At 57.4% G+C, this 19909-nt stretch overlaps 1 protein-coding gene across 1 annotated transcript in view; it reads right to left on the bottom strand.

Annotated features, from left to right (window-relative positions):
- Positions 1-19692, bottom strand: part of LOC117652954 (CUGBP Elav-like family member 1) — a 199003-nt gene extending 179311 nt beyond the window's left edge. The window contains exon 1 of the mRNA XM_034398255.1: positions 19611-19692. The gene's annotated coding sequence lies outside the window, so the exon portion shown is untranslated. The remainder of the gene's footprint in view (positions 1-19610) is intronic.
- Between the last annotated feature and the right edge of the window lie 217 nt (positions 19693-19909).

Here is a 19909-nt window from a genome sequence, read left to right as displayed (position 1 = left end):
GCATGCGTCAGGTCGCACAGTGGGCCAGAAAGTCGGTGGAGGCGGCCACAATTCTAGACGCGTTTTGAGCTCCAGTGTCGCTAAATGGGACTCGACCGGAGCGTGTGACCCCACCAATGGATTGCTCTCCGAACGAGGAATTCATTGGTAGGGTCACACGTTCGGTTCGAGTCCCGTTTAGCGACTCACTCAAAACGCGTCCAGAATTTCGACCGCCTCCACCGGTCTTCTGGCCCACTGTAGGTCGCAAGGGGACAAGGGAGGCAGGGTCAAGGAGCGGCCCCAAATACGCCACGCAGCGGTCCCCGGAGGGCAATCGCTCTGTCTCGCTCGCACCTAACGGGATGCCCCATGCGTGCGAGAGAGACAGAGCGACGACTCTCGGAGTCTGTCTGCCGCGGCGACCACATTCTATTTTCTCGGAGCGAAAACACACGCACGCAATACGGTCCCAGATATTAGATGCAAAGGCGGTAAGTTATCGCAGCCACGACCGAGCGGGCCTCGGTCGGGCCTCGGTCGGGCGTCGGTCGGGCGGCAGGGTGGGTTCCACTATCGCAAAATCACGCCACAAATTCGAACAAAACATCCTCTGCCCTTCGGAGTGGAATCCACCCCTCCCCCTAGGAGACACGCACTCACACGCCTGAACACACACACACAAACACACACACACACACACACGAGAGGCCCATTCACAAGGCAGCACATGTGCAGGCTTTCACTCACATTCGCTGGCCTTACAGAACCCAAACGATATCGAGAGACTTATCTTTTTATAGTATTACCATCGGGGAAAGAAATGAGGGAGCCCACCGCAATATAGCTGGGAAGGAGGCGCACCCACACACGTGAGGGCACACCCCCACACACGTAAGGACACACGTAAGGACACACCCACACACACACAGATGTCCAGCAGGGCATCTCGGTGCGTCCCCCTGTGCCACGGAGCCACGGACCTACACGGCATCGCAATCTCCAAAACCATCCTCTCCCCCTCCCCTTCCCCCCAACGGGCGCGCGCCCCTACGCCACAAAACCTGTCCATTCTCGTTACACGGCGTCCAAACGATGGTCGCCGTCGATATTATCCCCCAGAATCAGGACCGAGGGGGCGGCGAATTTATCGCGAAGGAGGAGGAGAAGAGTTAGAAGAAAAGGACGAAGAAGGAGAAGTAGAAAAATACTGAAGTGGGCGGGAGGGAAAAAAAGAAGTCAGAATAATGAAATAAAAGGGAAGCCGAGAACACAGGGCGTCTGGAGCGGGGACTCGGGGACCTCGGACAGAAGGGGCGAATTATTCCCAGCGGGACACATCCGGACGTAGAGGAGCTCCTACGGGCTGGCCGCGCGGGCTGGCTCACAGTGGGCCAGAAGACCGGTGCAGGCGGGCGAAACTCTGGACGCCTTTTGAGCTCTAGACTCGCTAAACGGGACTCGGACCGAACGTGTGACCCCACCAATGGATTGCTCTCCGAACGAGGAATCCATTGGTGGGGTCACGCGCTCGGTCAAGTTGTTTAGCGACTCTGGAGTTAAAAACGCGTGCAGAGTTTTGTCCGCCTCCAACGGTCTTCTGGCCCACTGAGCGGCGGGCTGGCCGCCCCGGGCGTGGCGCGACGCGGCGGGGGAAATGTCCGGTGCAAAGTTTTTATCGCCTCCGGGATGGTCCGGCTGCACAGAGTTGCTGAATCCACTTCCGGCGCCTCACTTTGACTGATTGGAGCGCACGACGTGCACGTCCAGTGCGTGGCCCAGGACGCCGACGGCCGGCACACTGGAGGGTCTCGGCGGTGATGGTCTCGGTGACGGCGAGGGCTTGGGTGACGGCGAGGGTCTCGGTGACGGTGGGGGCCTCGGCGACGGCGAGGGTCTCGGTGACAGTGAGCGTCTTAGTGGCGGCGAGAGTCCGGGACACTGACCCAGATTGTCCTCGATGACGACGGCGAGGGTCTCGGCGAGGACGCCGGCGGCACTCTCGGCCGGAAGGGCGTCGACGAACAGCCCCAGCGGGACACGTCGCGCCGTGCCGCCGTGCCGCCGTGCCGAGGGCGGCCGGGGCCCCGGGCGATTTGGGACTCCAAGTGACCGCCGCGCTGCCCCGCCACCATCAAGACCATGAAGCAAGGTGCAATGCTAATGAGGTGTTTAGTAGTGGACAGGGCGGGGCGGGGACAGGCGGGGCCAGGCGGGCCGGCCCCGGGGGATCTTGTTAGCAGCGCGGGAGGTCGGCGCCGTCGCCGGTGGAAGGGCCGAAGGCCGAGGGGAGGGCGGGGGGAGTGCCAAGGGGCTCAATTGTCACCCTCTGTCCGGCGCGGCCTGTTCGGCCGTACGCGGCGCAGTGGGTCCAAACACTCGTCGCTCTGCCTCTCTCGCTCCGCCACGGGCCGCCCCGCGAGTGCGACAGAGACAGAGCGACGCCGCCCGCGCCCAGCCAGCAGGGGCGGGCCGCTGAGAATAAGGGGGTTCGTTTGTACCTGGGTACTGCCTTTGTAACGAACAGGACGCCGCGGCGGGGGGCGCGAGGACGGCGCCAAGGCAGGGAGGGGGGGGGGGTTAGAGAGAGAGAGAGGGGGGGGGGCGGATGAGGACGCCGACATGCATGCGTCGCAGCGCAATGCGCCTGAGTGCCGATCGCTGTCGGAAGCGTGGGCGGACGGACGGACACTCAGACAGGCAGACAGACAGGCGGGCGGGCAGCGCGTGGGATGGGAATACAGAGCTCAGTGAATATAGAACATCGTCCAGGCCAAGTGCGTGCGACACGCGGCACAGCTCGGCGGTGCAGTTCGCCCTGTTTTCAGTGCCTCCAATTTTTATCGGTGCAGCAACCTTGGCAGTGGGGGGAACGTTTCGAAGTAAAAACGGGCCGGGCACTTTAAATGCAGTGCTCGGGCGGCCGGCAGCCTTGATTCGCGCCAACGGGGCACCGCTGGGTCGCTCCTCGCCCTTGTACGTGCCAAGCCTCGGATCGGGTCGTTTTGGACCGCGCCGGACCGCGTCGGACCACGTCGACTACGATGATGACTGCCAGTGCCCCGGGCGGCCCTGGCCGGCCCTGCCCGGCCCCGGGGACTGTCATCGGTGACCCGACCCAAGTGTCCGGACGGGGAGGGGGTGGGGGAAGGGAGGGGGGGGGGGCTTTTAGAGGGAGTGCCACCCGCACCCCTCCACCTTGCGTTGGTGCGGCGGACCGGACCGCTTAGTGACGCCTCTTGACGCGGCCTCCCCCCCCCCTTCCACCCGGAAAAAGGATTTCAGGACCCGGAAAAGAGGACCCGGCCGCCGTGCTTCGGAGATCGTCTCCGCCGGGACAAATGTCGAGCGCGGGCACAGGTATACAGGCCGCCCGGCGACGGACAGACAGACAGACAGACAGACAGACAGACAGACAGACAGACAGACGACATGTCGAACTGGCCAAGGGCGTTCCTCGCAATGAATCAACTTTACGGGCCTCGCTGGCTTAGCTCTCATTTGTCCCGACGTAACGCGACACGGCTCCGTCGCTCTGTCTCTCTCACACCCCTGCGGCACGCCCCGCGAGTGCGAGAGAGACGGGGCGAGAACCTTCGGGCCGGCCGCCGCGTAAAACCGTCGCGTATAGAGAGCGCGGTCGGGCGGCTGCGGTCTGCACTTCGGGGAACAACACTCGGTCGGCTTGTGTCACACGGCGAGGCGGCACACTGCGAGGCACCGGCCCGCCCAAGCAAAGCGGTCGAAGGAAGTATTGCTCAGGAAATTCTCAGGGAGAACAGGCAGTCAAAACCTTGATTCGGATTTCCTACAGGGATTCTACGTCATAGTCCAGGTCCATTTATACTAGTCCCGAGATAAAGACCATCCGTAAAAAAACAAACAAAAACGCTCCTTCCAAAAACAAGTATGAGCCGAGCCCCTGCGAACGGCAGGGTAGGCAACACGCCCAACACGGAAGCGTTGTGGAGCCAACGGTTGCCTACCTTGCAGGCGGCAGAGCTGGCTGGAACACAGCAATGGAATTCCATTTTTTTCCAGTGTGCGTTCCTTTGAGTGTGTGCGTGAGTCGTACACCTGTATGCACCGGCCGGGCAGCGGGCCCGGCCCATGCCCCGGCCAGGCCTTTCCTGATAAGATAGGGCCGGCCCTGGCCACGGCTTAAGCCCTGATAACGGTCCCAGGATGCACTGCCCCGCCCGCCTGAGTTATTGGAGCCTCCGCCATCGGGTGGGGCCGAAAAAAAAGAAGGATTCCGAAAGTCGACGACGGGACTCGAACCCGCGACCAGCTGGCTCTTCGCTGCGCACCTAACCCAACTCGCTTCAGATCGCGTGCCACACGAGGAACAGGGTGAGCGCGAAGTGTGAACAGAGCAACAGGCCACGCGCGCGCGAGTGTGTGTGTGTGAGGCAGAGGCGGGGGAGAGGACCTGTGGTATACTTTGCTTAGCCAACTTCCTTTACTTCGTGTGATTAGGGTGAGGGGGACACAACTTTGAATTTTGGTGGAGTTCACTTGCATTTTTGAGAATTTAAGTTTGTAACTTAAGTTTGGAAAATATTCTTGGAAAGTTGTAGCAAAGTCTGAGATATGAAAAAAAAAACAGTTATAAATTTTTGAGGAGGTCGAAAGCTTTTGCTCCGCGCGGAACCTCGAAATATATCTATGAGTTTTTTCTTCTTCATGTTTTTTATTCCTCATTTTGTTCTTCGCCACCAATCCATTTACGGTGCACCGCAGTCTTGATAATTGCGATGATGCGTCAGTGACATCTCTCCGTCTCTCTCTCTCTCTCTCTCTCTCTCTCTTCCCCTTCTCTTCTCTCTTCGCTCTCTCTCTCTCTCTCTCTCTCCATCTCTCCCGCCTCTCTCCCTCTCTCAGTTCCCCCTCTCTCGCCACTTGTCTCGGCACGCCGCGGGTGCGAAAGAGGAGACAGTAGTCGGGGTGTAAAGCGGTTGAACCTTGCACTTTCTGACCCCGGTCTGGCGTTTGCACGGGTGTTCTAGAGACCCAATAACGATTTGAGAGTGGGAGGCACCCTGGGGAACGCTGCAGGGACGGTGGGAGCAAAAATCTACCTTTTGTATGAAAAATTCCTATTAAACGCCTAAAATCACCCGAAGCGCCGCTGCATGCGTATATCTTGTCAAATGTGGACCCGTTCTGTCTTCTTGGCTTTACAAATTTGCTTCAACATGGACCTTCACTTACCAGCGTAGAAGAGTGTCAATTGTCCTTGGGAAATATCTTTCAGCATTGTGTACACCAAAATTAGCGTGAATGTCTTTGAGGTTGCTCGGAGTTCCAAGTCATTTCTTTTGATGAATGTTAGAGGTTGCTTGTTTTCTCGGGCCGTTCCCTTATCGAAACTGACACAGTTGACTCAAAAGCATCCTAAGAGAAGGATCATAATTGTTTGTGCTGCGCGAGAAATATTGTAATGTAAGCTCTGAGGGTAGGTAACTGAAGAGGAAGACGTAGATGTTAACTGATTAATGATGCTAAGACAGGATCCGATAGACCAGGGAGTGCTGAGAAATTCTCTACAAATCGAAAAGCGTACATTGAATGCTGTCGCTGCAGCATGCCTGCAAGCGCGCTCTAGCTAGCGCATGCCTGTCAAGCATCACCAACAAGTGCATACCTGCATACGCTTCCTGGAGCTGACAAGTCTCTATCCCTCATGCACTAGATGTATGCTCCAGTTAGTGTGTACATGGCAGGTATGGCACTTGCTCGTGCGTGCTTGCAGGCATGCTCCAGCTAGAGCATACAATGTACGCATGTCGTTTTGAAGAGATACAACTTCTATGGGAAAGCGCTTGGAAAAGCATAGAGTACTTGCATCGGCGCTCTTGAAAAACGCTGGAACCTACGCGCTCCCAGAGATCCGTACTTGTCTTCGTCAACTATGGAAGTGTCCTTGTAACGGCACACACACCGGGTACCAAGCAAACATTTTACCCATTTGCACATTCTGTCGAACGGTTGGCAAAACCAAAACCCATTCCTAAATCCATTTACATGGGCACTTTTCATGCCCATTTAATTTAGTTCCAACCCATTCTACGGGTGAACCCGTAACCCATGTAAGGGTGTCTGAAAAGTACTCATTTGTATGGATTGCACCCATAACGGGTCTAAACCATTACAAAGTGTCCAAACTCGGACAAGGCTTGTCATTATCTTTTTCAAAGAAGGTTTGTCACCGTGATGGTCGTCACAAACGTAACTTTCGGCGCTTAACACAAGGGTGTGGCCTTGCAGTATTTACAAGTTACCCCTAATTGGTCGGTGGGTAGCGGATTTGCCTACTTTGCATCACACTTTTGCCAAGCCTAGCAGGCGTTTCTTAAGCGAACCCAAAGAGCTGGGTCTCAATGGGTCCTAACCCATCCAGGATTAAATGGATCAGAACCCATGGTCGAATGGGTTTTGTCTGCTACGGAATGAAAAAAAAAAAAAAACTGTACTTACAAGCTGTCAAGCAAAATAAACAAGCTAGGGCCCGCCCTTCCGTCGAACGAGTTGCCAGCTCCGCTCGCTGCGCCGGCAACTAGTTCGACAGGGGGCCGGCCCAGCTTGGCCTGCCGGCGGCCTTTTCTCGGGCCTTCGGCCCTCGCATCAGACCAAACTTGGCCAGTCGAAGGCCGGGCCTTCGGCCACTCACATCACACACACACCGTGAGCGGGTAAAGCAAAGTTATCGATGTACCATCGTGACTTAGGCCCGCCCTTCTATTCACAATATGCAATAGTCCTTACACTTTTACTCCAACTGTCCTTAGAATATGCCCATTTCATTTGTCTTCCCCTCATTCCGAAAATACCCATATTTGCCATGCTACTGCAACTCCTGCAATAGAGGCACAGCAGGAGCGCAAAACGAGTCCGTCGCACTTTTTCCCATAACTCATGAAGCGGGCTCCTGGACCCCCTTCCGACCCCTCGTTGAAGAGGTCTTGCCAAGACCTATCCAAAAACTTAAGTAAAAATTTTCAGTCGGTCGACCCCCTTTTTTCAAGATCCTGATGTGACTATAGACGAAGTCGGGCCCTGGACCCCCTTTCCGAACCCTCGTTGAAAAAGTTTGCTGAGACCAATCGAAATCTGCAATAAATTTTTTAGTCGGTCGTCCCCCTTTTTTGAAGATCCTGATCTGGCCAACTTGTAAAAGCGGCCGATGGGGTCGGGACCAGGTCCATTCAACTTGTCTCGTCGCCCCGATTCAAAAAATACCCCTATGTGCCCTGCTAGCACCAATAATGGCGGAAATCCCCCTCCGCTCATGTAAACCATGATGAACCTGCAGCAGCCCTTGTGCGACCGGACTGGATTTGCACCACCGGATTATTTGTTTGGACGGTACTCCTGAAGTACCCTCCAAATCTGGTTACTCTAGCTCAACTCCTTCCTTGTACACAGACGCCAACAACAAAACAACACACAGACACAAAGGCAAATGCATAGGCCCTCCCCCTATTTTTTAAATAGAAGGGCGGGCCAACAAAAAACTGCATTATTTCCCGGGCCTCGTCAATTTGGCACTGCCAATCCAAGTGTGAGACAGTCTCACACTTGTAGGTGTGGGACATTTTGTCTCACGCTTACAAGTGTGAGCCACGTTCGTCTCACGCTTGCAAGTGTGAGCAACGTTTGTCTCACGCCGCAAGTGGGGACAACGAAGTCGGACACTTCCAAGTGTGGGACACAGCTTGTCCCACACTTGCTGCCTATGCTAGATTTGTGGTTCAATGCCACGGGTCCAGCCTGCAAGTGTAGGACCAACCGTGTCTCACACTTGCAAGTGTAAGACATCGATGTCTCACACTTTCCAGCGTGAGACAAACGTGGCTCACACATGTAAGCGTGAGAAAAATGTTCACACCTATAGTCTCACATTGGATTGGCCGTGTGCAAAGCCGTGTGCCATCCTTCAGAAGAATAAAAGATTTTTACTGTTTTCTCCACCTTGCGACAGTACGCACTTGTAGTTTCTGAACCAGAAGAGTTGCCGGTACCAAACTGTGTCAAAAGGATTTCATAAAAAAGTGGCAACAGACAGGGGCGTCTTTCATCAAAGTAAAATGAAAGAGTTCAACCCACCACACCAGAAAGGTGATAACAATATTCCTCGCGCAGCAAAAACATTATGATACTTCTCTAAGGGTTGCGCTTCGTGCCAACTGTGTCAGTTTCGATAAGTGTTCGGCCCAGAAAAACAAGCATCAACCCCAACACACATCAAGAGAAATGACTTCGAACTTTCAGGCACCTCAAAGACATTGTAGCTAATTTTGGTGAGCTCATTAGTCAAAGATATTTCCTCAATGACATAATGACACTCTTCTACGTCTGGTTACTGAAGGTCGATGATGAAGCAGAATTTGTCAAGCACAAAAAGACAAGAAAAGGGTCCACATATGACGAGATATACGCATGCAGCGGCAATTTCGGGAAATTGTAAGGCGTTTCATACGAATATTTCCTACAAAAAGTAGACTTCGCTTCCAGCGGTTCCTGCAGCGTTTCCCAGAGTGCCTCCAACTCTAAAATCGGATTTTGGGTCTCTAGAAACACCCGTGCAAAGCGCCAGAACGGGGTCAGAAAAGTGCAAGGGTGGTTCCAAATCTGTCGCTTACAGCCCTGGACAAGAGCGACACAGTGCTCGGAATCAAGCAGCCGACGGGGGTGCGAAATAATTACTGAGAGTAATTTGTATTCTATGAAGGGGACTAGGCAGACAATTCTATCTCCCCCGCTCACTCAGGACGAGCGTCGAATGTCCGCACGCCCGCACGCAGCGAGGGCGGTGCCGTAGCGTAATCGCTAGAGAGGCTGCACGCGGCGCAGACGGCGCGGGTTCGACTACCGGCGGGGGCAGATTCGGATTTACTGGCATGTGGGGGACTCTCCGCTCCAACTTGTCAGGAATTAAGTTCCCGTCTTTCACAATGGCGCGCTGCTCCCAGCAGCAGCCGACTGACTCCGAGAGTCGTTTTCGTCGCCGTCTCTCTCGCACTCGTGGGGCAGCCCGCGTAGGTGCGAGACAGTCAGACCGACGAAAACGACTCTCGGCATCAGTCTGTAGCGGCAGCAGCCGGGCGCAAGACGGAGGGCGGACTTTTCAACCTTTGAACTCGAACAAAGTTAGTTGTCGCAGTTGCGACGGATCGAACCCCTGCAAAAAGGAGCACGCCCGCCCCGCCCCGCCCGGCCACGCCCCGCCCTCGGTCCGAAACTTGGCGTGGAACAATCGAATGATGACGCGGAGGGACGCGCGACACGGATTAGCGTTTTAGCCACGCGAGCCAGGCCATCAAAAGGCGGGGTGGGGCGGGGTGGGGCGGGGTGGGGCAGGGCGGGGCGAGGCAGGGCAAGGCGCACCTGGAGCAGACGATCACTGCAGCAAGCGTCACAGACGCGCCGCGCGCCCTCCTGAATAAATATTGCATTTTGCAGTGCTGCAGGTCTGGGCTTAGGGGGACGAGAAACGCATGGGTGGGAGGGGCGGCGTCTGCAGCGGGAGGAGGGAGGGGAGGGGAGGGGAGGATGCAGCAGCGATGCACACGGCTGGGAAAGGCGTGGAGGGGCCCTTCCCCCTCCCCTTTTTCCCTCCGCGCAAGTGTTCCTGCCCTTTGTCCTTGGCGGATAGCGGCTCACTAATCCTGCAGCAGCCGGCGGGTAACAGCCTTGGCGCCGGCCGAAGCACAGTGGGCCAGAAGACCGGTGGAGGCGGCCAAAATTCTAGACGCGTTTCGAGCTCCGGCGTCGCTAAATGAAACTCGAAGTGAACGTGTGACCCCACCAATGGATTGCTCTCCGAACGAGAAATCCATTGGTGGGGTCACACGATCAGGTCGAGTCCTGTTTAGCGACTCTGGAGCTCAAAACGCGTCTGGAGTTTCGGCCGCCTGCACCGGTCTTCTGGAACACTGTCCGAGACGGCCCAGGCGGTCCAGCCACGTGCATCGCCCAAAAACCGGCGGTCAGGTCCATGTCCCGAAATTGCAGTGCGGCACACTGGCCAGAGGCCACGCCGCAGAATCCGCATCCTGACAGAGCAGTGCCCGTCTGCGGTCCTGCGGTGTCAGCACAGGACGCCCCCACACCGCTAACGAGTGGCTGACAAGGGCCGCAAAATGTTGCTGATCGCCAAACTGCAGCGCCATGCACGGATGCATCGCGAGCCGCGGGCCGAGCGCTCCGTCTCCCTCGCACCCATGGCGCGCTGCGGACGGGCGCGGCGTGCAAACCTCATCACTAAATTCTCGCTTGCGCACGCCCCGGCGAACTCACCGCCACCGCACTGCCAAAGGGGAGGCGGTCCACGGCTTTCCATATCCAACGTACAGGAAAAAAGAAACACATTTAGCGTCTTATTCACATCGGTCGATTTAGCGTCTCATTCACATTCGGCGAATCGAAGTCCCGGGGTCTTTCGGAGGCAACGCGCGCCGCCTTCTAGAAACAGGTGATACATCAGGCGGGACGGCGAGAGGGCGCGGAGCAGCGCGGAACGCGGAGGGGATTTAGCAATAGCAGTTCAAGGTGTGTGGCGCACACACACAGACACAGATTTATAACGCCACTGTAGATTTATACGGAATTAAGCAGTGGGGCGGGGGCAGGCCCGCCAGGCCCGCCTCCCTCGCATCTCGGTTACTCGCCGAAAGCACAGTGGGCCAGAAGACCGGCGGAGGCGGCCAAAACTCTGACCACGTTTTGAGCTCCAGAGTCGCTAAACAGGACTTGAACCGAACGAGTGACTCCATCAATGGATTCCTTTTTTGGAGAGCAATCCATTGCATCACACGTTCGGTTCGAGTCCTAGCGACTCTGGAGTTCAGAACGCATCTAGAGTTTTGGCCGCCTGCGCCGGTCTTCTGGCCCACTGTGGAAAGTTGTCTTTCAGGCATCCGAAACTACCAAACTGGTGTTTGGAAAACGCAAGACTGCGGCTGACGGAGCTAATTATGACACGGAAAAAGCTCATAAATCCCGAGTGGTGACGAAAGCTGCGCTGGTACTCGACGTCACGCGGTGCATTTCGGGAATGCGGCCCCACCATGGCGCCGCCGTGGCCCCACCGTGGGCACGCCGTGGGCGCGGACACGCCGCACGTGAGACAATATTCGCCGTCGCCGTCGTCAGCTCGAGTCACAGCAAAAACAAAACATAAATAAAGTGGGGTCGGCTCTTCAGTCGCGCGGCGCGCGAAGCAGAGCCGCTATATTTCACGTAGTTACCACAAGCCCGGGGGCCTAGCGCCGCGGGCGGGGCGGGGCGGGGCGGAGTGGGGCGGGGCGGCAAAGACTTCACTTGAAATTATTTGAGCCGATCCTCGCGTTTGGCCGAGTTTGCGCGCCCGGCCAGACAACGATGTGGACGGCAAAAAAGAGAAAAAATGCATTAAAATAAATGAAAAAAATTACAAAAAAAGAATCAAACGGACTTTTGTTTTGTTGTTGTTTTTTTATGCGCTCGACTTGCGTACATTAGAACATGGTTCAGCCACAACAGATGCAGCGGTTGTGAGACAACTTGAGCTTTTCGACCCGTTTCGACCTCCTTTCACAGTGTGGCAGTCTAGCAGTGTAGCAGTGGTTTTGGCGGCAAACGGCCGGGGGGGGGGGGTCCCAGATTCTCCCCTCTTCCTTTGCTGCCAAAAACTTTCCGGCAAACATTTTAATCACTGGCACACGTGTACCGAGAGAAAGAGAGACAGAGATAGATCCCTGCGTTTGGGCTCCGAGCTCGCGGTGCGTCTTGTTTACGTCCGGAGAGAAGCTTCATTAAATCTGTTTGGCCAGCGATCCTTTAAAACGCCCCTTCCAGAAACGCGGCAGTTTCAAACATTTGCGTTAACAACGGCATTCAAAGGGAAAAAGTAAAGGGTGCTGTTTCCTGATGCCATAGCATAATCATTTTTAAAAAATGACTAAAATTAATTCATAAGTGAGCCCGCAGCGTAAAATGACCGAGCGTTACCAGTTAGGCGCCGACCTACATACCTGTCACAAAGAAGAATCATCTCTCTCTCTCTCTTTCCCCGTGTCTGTGTGTGAATATGCAATGGTGATCCATACGACCTGCACGCCCATCAAGCCATTGTGCATTTGACAGCTATGTGTCCGAACAGAAAGGCATGGCGCGCAGGCAAAGGAACGCAGCCTTGCAGGAAAGCGAGCAAAGGCAGGACGAGGAGAAAGAGACGGGAGAGAAGAAAAAGTTAAGACAGGAGCAGGGGAGAGAGAGCAACTAAAAATGTGGCCGAATTCGAAAGGAATCAAAATAACACGGCGTGACACCCAAAAAAAAAAGAACACAATAAAAATATTTCCGCCTGTATTTTTTTTTCAGACGCAGACTGTCTTTCATAGCCACTGGCGAACGTCCGCAGACAGGCCAAAGGCAGGCCAGGCCCGGGTCTGCCAGCCACACGGAAAATGTCACCGCACTCGTTCGCCCGGTCCCTGGTACTCGTTGCCTTTTCACGGGCACGCCGCTCGGAGGGCTCCGGCATATAAAGAGTTGAATGAGACGTTATGGGAGTGGACCACCGGGGGAACGCCCGCCCCGCCCCGCCCCGCCCCGCCCCGCCCCGCCACGCCCCGCCACGCCCCGCCACGCCGCGAATTGAGGCAACACATTCCCATTTCGAATCAACGCGACGTCCGCTAGCGACATTTTTCATATAAAGGCAAAGTGAATGCCGGGGTCCCCGGCCGCCGCACACTCAAATAATAAAGGAGTCTTTGCCTCCCGGTTTTCCCCTCCGGGACCGGAAAAGCCTGGAAATCGGAAAAACGGAGAAATCCTGCGAGGTAGGCCAGGGAGCCCGACATAGCGAGGAGAGCGACTTTCTCAACGGCCACCTACACCACGGACTTTACGCACGCCGCGGCCAACAACGGCACGCCCGAGGTCGTGTGTGTGTGTGTGTGTGTGTGTGTGTGTGTGTGTGTGTGTGTGTGTGTGTGTGTGTGTGTGTGTGTGTGTGTGGGCTCCAAGGCGCTGCACTCATCGGTGTAAGTGTGCTGCCCGATCCTCGCCCGCCGCCTTCCTTCCCCCACTAACCGCAATGTCACGTGCGGAGCTTCTAACCGGAGAAAATTATGCGGTGCAGTGGCAGGGCGAGTATGTGGCGTTATACGGGCAGACAGACAGACAGACAGGAAGACAGACAGACACACAGACGAACGGACGTGCGCACAGCGACTTCACCCCATTAACTTGGTGAGCAATCAAGGATGCTGCACGGACGCCCCGCCATTCAACCCGAAGTGCATTACGGCAAGTCAGGGGGATTTTCGCAGAAAATAATTTGCTCGCAGACAAAACCACCATCGCGGCAGTCCGTTCGCCGAGGACTTGTTCGCTGCAACGCCGTCGCGGGACGGGGCGAGGCTGGGCGGGGTGGGGCGGGGTGGGGCGGGGCGTTCGTTGTCGCGGGGTATTTATCCCCGAGGGGCGCGGTGGTCGACGCGGGGAAGCGGGGGAGGCACCACCGAGCACAAATCTTGGGAATTTGTTACATTCTGTTACCGCACCCCTGCTGCGCCGAACCGCTCGCCTTGCGCTACTGCTCCCCCCCCCCTCCTCCTCAACCCCTTTACGAGAGACAAGACAGCATTCGAATGCGCCCCAGCCCCAGCAGCCAGCCAGGGAGCAGGCAGCCAGGCAGCCAGCCAGGCAGCCAGCCGGCGCGCTTCATAATTTAGAGCACAAATTAAGGAACCTGAATTAACGCCGGCTCGGTATGGCTGCTCCACACCCCGCTGCGAGGCTAGGCGAGGCAGGGCGCGGTGGGCGGGAGGCGCGCTCCACATCCTCCTCGGGGGGGAGCGAGAGGGGTGTCACGCCTCCGTCAGCCTCTAAGTGGCCGATCACAGTGGCCGCACTGTTCTCAAACCGTCCGTCGCGACGCGGCCAACGAGCTGCAGCCGTCTCTCTCGCACCCCACAGCCCTACGGCACGCCCCGCGAGTGCGAGAGAGACGGACAGCAGCCTGCAGCAGGATCGGGAGGCGGCGGCGCGTGGAGTGGGGAGGAAAAATAGTGTGCATCCGCACGCACGCCAAGTCCCCCGCGCACAGTGGGCCAGAAGACCGACGCAGGCGGCCAAAACTCTAGACGCGTTTTGAGCCCCAGAGTCGCCAAATGGGACTCGAACCGAACGTGAGCCCCCACCAATGGATCGCTCTCCGAGCGAGGAATCCACTGGTGGCGTCACACAATCAGTTCATGCCGCATTGAGCGGCTCTGGAGGTCAAAACGCGTCTAGAATTTTGTCCGCCTGCACCGGACTTCTGGCCCACTGTGACGCGTCCCAGCTCGCCGCTCCGTCAACCCCAGCGCGTCCGGGTGACAGCCCGCGGGCACGCGGCCAGCACGCCGTCTCTCTCGCACCCGCGGGGCGCGGCGCGGCGGTGCGAGAGAGGCAGAGTGACGGAACGCGAATCCCTCCGCGGCCTGTATCCTTAGCAGCATCATTGGACCCGAAGCACCGGCCAAACGGAGTCAATCGGGCCTCCCCTCCCCTTCTTCTCCTCCTCCTTCTCCTTCTTCTGTCCGCGATCTGCCTGCTTTCAGTGCCCTTCACCGCGGATGTCTCCTTTCGACTCGCGCCTTCCCGCTGCTTTCCGCCGTTCCCCGATCTCTCATCACCCCCCCCTCTTCCCACTTCCCCCTCCCCCACCGCGCCTCTGCAACGCCACACGACTAAATGGCGCTAGAAATAACTGTGACAAACGCCGCGGACTCCGCCCAGCCCAGCACGCCCGGCGCAGTCCGTGTGCGATCTCTCTCTCTCTCTCTCTCTCTCCCTCCCTGGGTTCCATACCTGCCACCCCGAAAAAACAACAAAACGACACATACACTCGCACTCACACAAGTCGCGCAAGACTGGGGCAAGCCGCGTTGTTTGCGACACTCGGATCCGTGAGGACTTTCCCACCCGGGTTAGGTGTAGCATCCCAGCCTTGCCGCGACTCTTGACGGCACACTGTGAAAATTTCGGGCGACACTCGACGACCCCACAGTCCAAAGTCGGTCCCCTTTTGCACGCAAATCCACGAGCGATTCCACCGAACTCAGCTAAGGGTGTCTGACAGGAAGATTCCCAGAAGAACCTCGCCCCTCAAAGACAACAGTGTTTTTTTCCTTCTCGCTCGCCGCGGCGAAACCGAAGGGAAAGGCGATCCGAACACTTTAGCGTGGCAGCCGGTTGTCACCTCGCCTCGCTCTCTCGCACACCTCGCGGGGCGCCCTGCGAGTGCGAGAGAGACAGCGCGACAACCGCCGCGGCGCCCCGAGATGCAATTGTGATCGCGCGTCTGTGATTAAAACCAAAGCCCCGCCCAGTTCAAAGCGGAGCCACGGAGATACGCCGTCTGTCTGTCTGTCCGTTTGTCCGTCGAGAAAACGGAGCGACTTCGGACACACACAATGGCACGAATTGATTATGCAGTGCTTTTGCACGGAGAGAGGAGCAGCAGTAAGTTTGTCCCGTGGAACGCCCCGCCCCGCCCCCCCCACCCCCCACCCCGCCCCGCCCCGCGCATTATCGCGACCCGAATCACTCCGCATCCGCCCCAAAACTTTTCCCGTAATCGTGCGGCTTCATTCACAAGCTGCGTACACAGCGAAAAAACAAAAAAAAAAGGATGCCCTAGGGGCATTCATAGCCAAAGCTGCTGGCAAAAGTCTGCGGTGTCCCCCTCCCAACTCTCGCCACCTTCAGCGGTTGTGGTTCATGCTCCCCTACAGCCGTCTGATCCTCTCTCCGTCCCCACCAGCTGACACCTCAGCCTATCCTCTGCCTCAATTTCTAGCATACCCTACCCTGTTCCTCATCTATGCAATCAACCTTTGTCTATCCCGTCCCCGTCTATCCCGGACTCTTTAGTATCAAAAACCCCACTATCCCACTCTCGCCTTCTCTATCCCTCTCCCCGTGCCAAGGGCGCGCAGCTCCGTGCAACCTGAGGCCATGCTCAGGCGGAGGGCGACCGCGAGGCGCAATAACATTTTACGACACTAATTACGTGCACATAGGCCATCCCCGACAACCGCAACATTATTCTGATTTCTTTCCTCCCCTTTTCCGTGACTTCGCGTGCAGTCCCCCCCCCCCTCCGTCTCTCTCACTCTCTCACTCTCTCTATCCGGGGTCGACCTCCCGCTTTCACCGCCACCCTCTGGCTGCTTCCGTAGGACCACCGCGGCCCCCTCCTCCCCCCACCCCCTTCCTCTTCCTCCCGCCACTTCGGCCAGCCGCGCGACAGACCAGGGCCGTCTTGCTCCTGGGATCTCGCGTCTCTCTCTCTTTCTCTCTCTCTGCACAACACAGCGCACACACACTCAACGACACATAGAGACACACATAGACTGACACACACATAGAAGCTCACACTAGTACTTGATCCAATTGGCCCGAACCCGACAAGATAAAAGAGAGAGAGAGAGAGGGAGGGAGGGAGAGAGAGAGAGAGAGAGAGAGAGAGAGAGAGAGAGAGAGAGAGAGAGAGAGAGAGAGAGAGAGAGAAGAGGAGATGGGGGGGAGAGAGAGAGAGAGGAAGGGGGAGGGGAGAAAGGAGAGAGAGGGAGAGGAGGGGAGAGGGAGAGGAGAAAAGGGGGGGGTGCAAGCTCACTGATCGCGGTAATGACTTCAGCTTCAGAGGACGAAGAGGACGAGGGAGAAGAGGTTAGGGCGTTGTGACCAAGACGAGACAACAAAAGAAGAGGGAGGAGGAGAGGGAGGAGGAGGGAGAAAAAAGTGCCCTCTTACAATGTCGTCCTTTAGCGCAACCGCTTTACGGCTACACGGCCCCAGATAATGAGCTTCGCACTGCAACAGTAGTGCGGTTTCCAGCTTGAATCGCCGTGCCGCATGTTCAAATCTCACCATCGGCAGCTATATTTCCTCACGTTTCTTTTATTCGTTTTTGTTTTCTGTTTGCCCCCGTGCCCCCTTGTTCTGGAGGGCATGACGAAAAGGCGGTCGACACAGAGTCGAGGCGCAATCCAACTAGGCCGGGACCTTGAAACACCGGTCGCGCCGCGGCCCGCGACCTGAGCCAGGCAGCCAGGCAGCCAGGCAGGCAGGCAGCCAGCCAGGCGCAGAAAAGTAAGGCGCGTGCTGTTCCAGGGCCGACCGGCTGATGTCAAGGGGCTGACGCTGCCCGGCAGACCTTGGCAAAGTCGCGTCGAGTCTCTGGGAGGGACGCCCCTGCCCTCGCGCCCCCACCCCAGCCTCGCCCCAGCCCCACCCCCGCTCTCATATCGGCCGCACCTTCATCTTAGTTAGGGCGGCTTCGAGCAGAGTCCACGAAATGGCAAACTTGTGTAGCGGGGACCTTCAGTCAGCTTTGTCCGAGTGCCATCCAGTCCGGCTCAGGGACGGCAGTCCACCCCACTGCCCTACTGTATGAAAAACAACTTGGAAATATTCGGAGAAAAATTGCCATTGCCGTCAACGAAAAATTCCGATTTTGAATAAGTTTGCAGTTGGCATGGTATTATTTTTTCAAGTCGGAGCTCTAGAAGTGTTAAGTGAGCTCAGGTCTCTTCCTAGGAGGATTTAAAGTGACGATTCGCTGTCGTCACGTGTTGCGTAACCACTCCTCAGACGCGACACGGTGGGCCAGAAGACCGGCGCAGGTAGGCAAAATTCTAGACGCGTTTTGAGCCTCAGAGTCGCTGGGCTCGAACCAAGCGTGTGGCCCTACCAATGGATTGCTCTCCGAACAAGGAATCCATTGGTAGAGTCACACGTTTGGTTCAAGTCCTGTTCAGGGACTCTGAAGCCCAAAACGCGTCTAGAGTTTTGGCCGCCTCGGCCACGGGTCTTCTGGCCCACTGTGGGCAGGGCTCGGCGTCAACGGAGACCCACGGGCTGACTCCTTGCGGCAAACGGTCCCTGTGCCAAGCCCAGCAGATTCCACGCGGCAGCGGGTGCGGTTTTACCTCCCCCTCCCCTCCCCCCCCTCCCCTCCCCCTCCCCGCCCCCGCAACAGCCGACGCCTCATCCGGTGGTACGACAGTGCTCAAGGCCCGGGCAGGATGAGCTAAAGGAGCCGGCCAAGCCTTAATCCGACGCAACAGTAACTCGGATTAGAATGAGATGGGAGAAGAAGTGAAACGATATAACGAGACAAAAGTTGGGCGGGGGAGAGAGAGAGAGAGAGGGCGAGGGGACGAGAGGGGGCTGTCGTCCTTACGGTGGAGTGGACCTCCTCATGAAGATGAGGGGATGGGGGGAGTGGACCGCCACTTGCGGCTTGGCGAAGAAGAAGAAGAAGAAGAAGAAGAAGAAGAAGAAGAAGAAGAAGAAGAAGAAGAAGAAGAAGAGAAGAAAGAGAGGAGAACGCGTGCGGTAAACAGTGTAAAACAGCGTGCGGTGTGTGGGAGGGGATGGCGCTGGCGGCGGATGAACCTCGGCTGTTTCCTAAACCCTAAACCCTGATGCCAAAGATGCGGATGCGCGCCTTGCCGCCTTGCCGCCTCGCCCGCGGCGTCGCCCTGCGCCAGCTTGCGCAGCTTGCGCAGCTTGCGCGACGAAAATGGGAGGCACGGGGTCTTCTTCCGAGCTCCAGACGCCACCACCCCGCCCCCGCAGTGCCGTGCCACGCCGCCGTGGAGGCGCGCGCAGTGGTACCCCGAGGGAAAATTCAAATTTTGATTACCATGGTGCCTTCATAAGCCGGAGCAGGACGCCCGGCGCTCGCTCGGCGCAACACTGGGGTGGAAGTGTGAACCTCGTTGATTGCGACACGGACCGAATAATCAGGTGGGGTGGGGGAGGCCGAGCTAAGCGGCTCGCGGGGCGTGGAGCAAGACATGTCCGCCGCGGTGGCGCGCAGTGGGCCAGAAGACCGGTGGAGGCGGTCAAAATTCCGGACGGGTTTTGAGCTCCAGAGTCGCTAAGCAGGATTCGAACCGAACGTCTGACCCCACCAATGGATTCTTCGTTCGGAGAGCAATCCATTGGTGGGGTCAGACGTTCGGTTCATGTCCTGTTCAGCTGCTCTGCAGCTCAAAACGCGTCGAGACTTTAGGCCGCCTCCGCCTGTCTTCTGGCCCACCGAGCGGGGTAGCGCGCCGCGCGGCCAACGACTACGACGCCACTGGGAGCTCTGTCACCGCGGAGTGCCGCTTCCCCAGGCCGTCGACGCGCTGCGGCGACATTAAGGCCCGCTATATTGTCTCAACGACTCGCGGTCTGCGGCGGTCGCGGGTTCGATTCCCGACGACGGCGGCCGGGTTTTGAAAGATCGAGTTGTAGCCCGGGGGAGCGATCGTGAATTAGCCCTGATTCGCGAAGGGCGTTTTTAGAGTCCCGCAGTTTGGTTGCGAATGGCCTCGAAGAGAGGGGTAGCCTTTTGCAGTGGCTGGCAAGACGGAACACAGAGCGCCTCAGAGGCTGCCTCTCTGTAGCCTGGAAACAACACGGTGAAAGCGGTTCCTGGTTTTCTCCGGAACTCCCTGAAAATCACCTATGTCTTTAATAGGCTTCCTGGGAAAATCAGGTACCGTTTTTACCGTGAAGTCGCTGGGAAATTCGCGCTCCGTGTCCGCGCGTCACGTGATTAAGCCATGAGAGGAATGCAGGCTGAACGGACTCACCTGGCGTCAGTCGGAGAGACGCGGCCGTTGCAGTCGCCGTTCTTGAGATTGTTGTTGTTGACGCTGCTGCTGTTGTTGTTGTTGGTGCCGTTGTGGCGGGGCGGGCCGTGCGGCGGGCTGGCCGGCTTGCTGTAGGGGTGGTACACCTTGGAGTCGGTGGGCGAGGCGGGCGCGGCCAGCACGGCGCCGCCCGACGGCGAGATCTTGCCGGCCAGGGCGTTGAGCGTGTGCAGCATGGTGGCGGACAGGAGCAACTGCTGTTGCTGCTTGACCGTCAGCGCGGACAGGCTCTTGAGGCC

The sequence above is a fragment of the Thrips palmi genome, unplaced genomic scaffold (genome assembly GCF_012932325.1).
Source record: "Thrips palmi isolate BJ-2018 unplaced genomic scaffold, TpBJ-2018v1 HiC_scaffold_10, whole genome shotgun sequence".
Classification (NCBI taxonomy): domain Eukaryota; kingdom Metazoa; phylum Arthropoda; class Insecta; order Thysanoptera; family Thripidae; genus Thrips; species Thrips palmi.
Note: the sequence above shows the minus strand (reverse complement) of the source record. Positions and strands in the feature narration are given on the sequence as shown.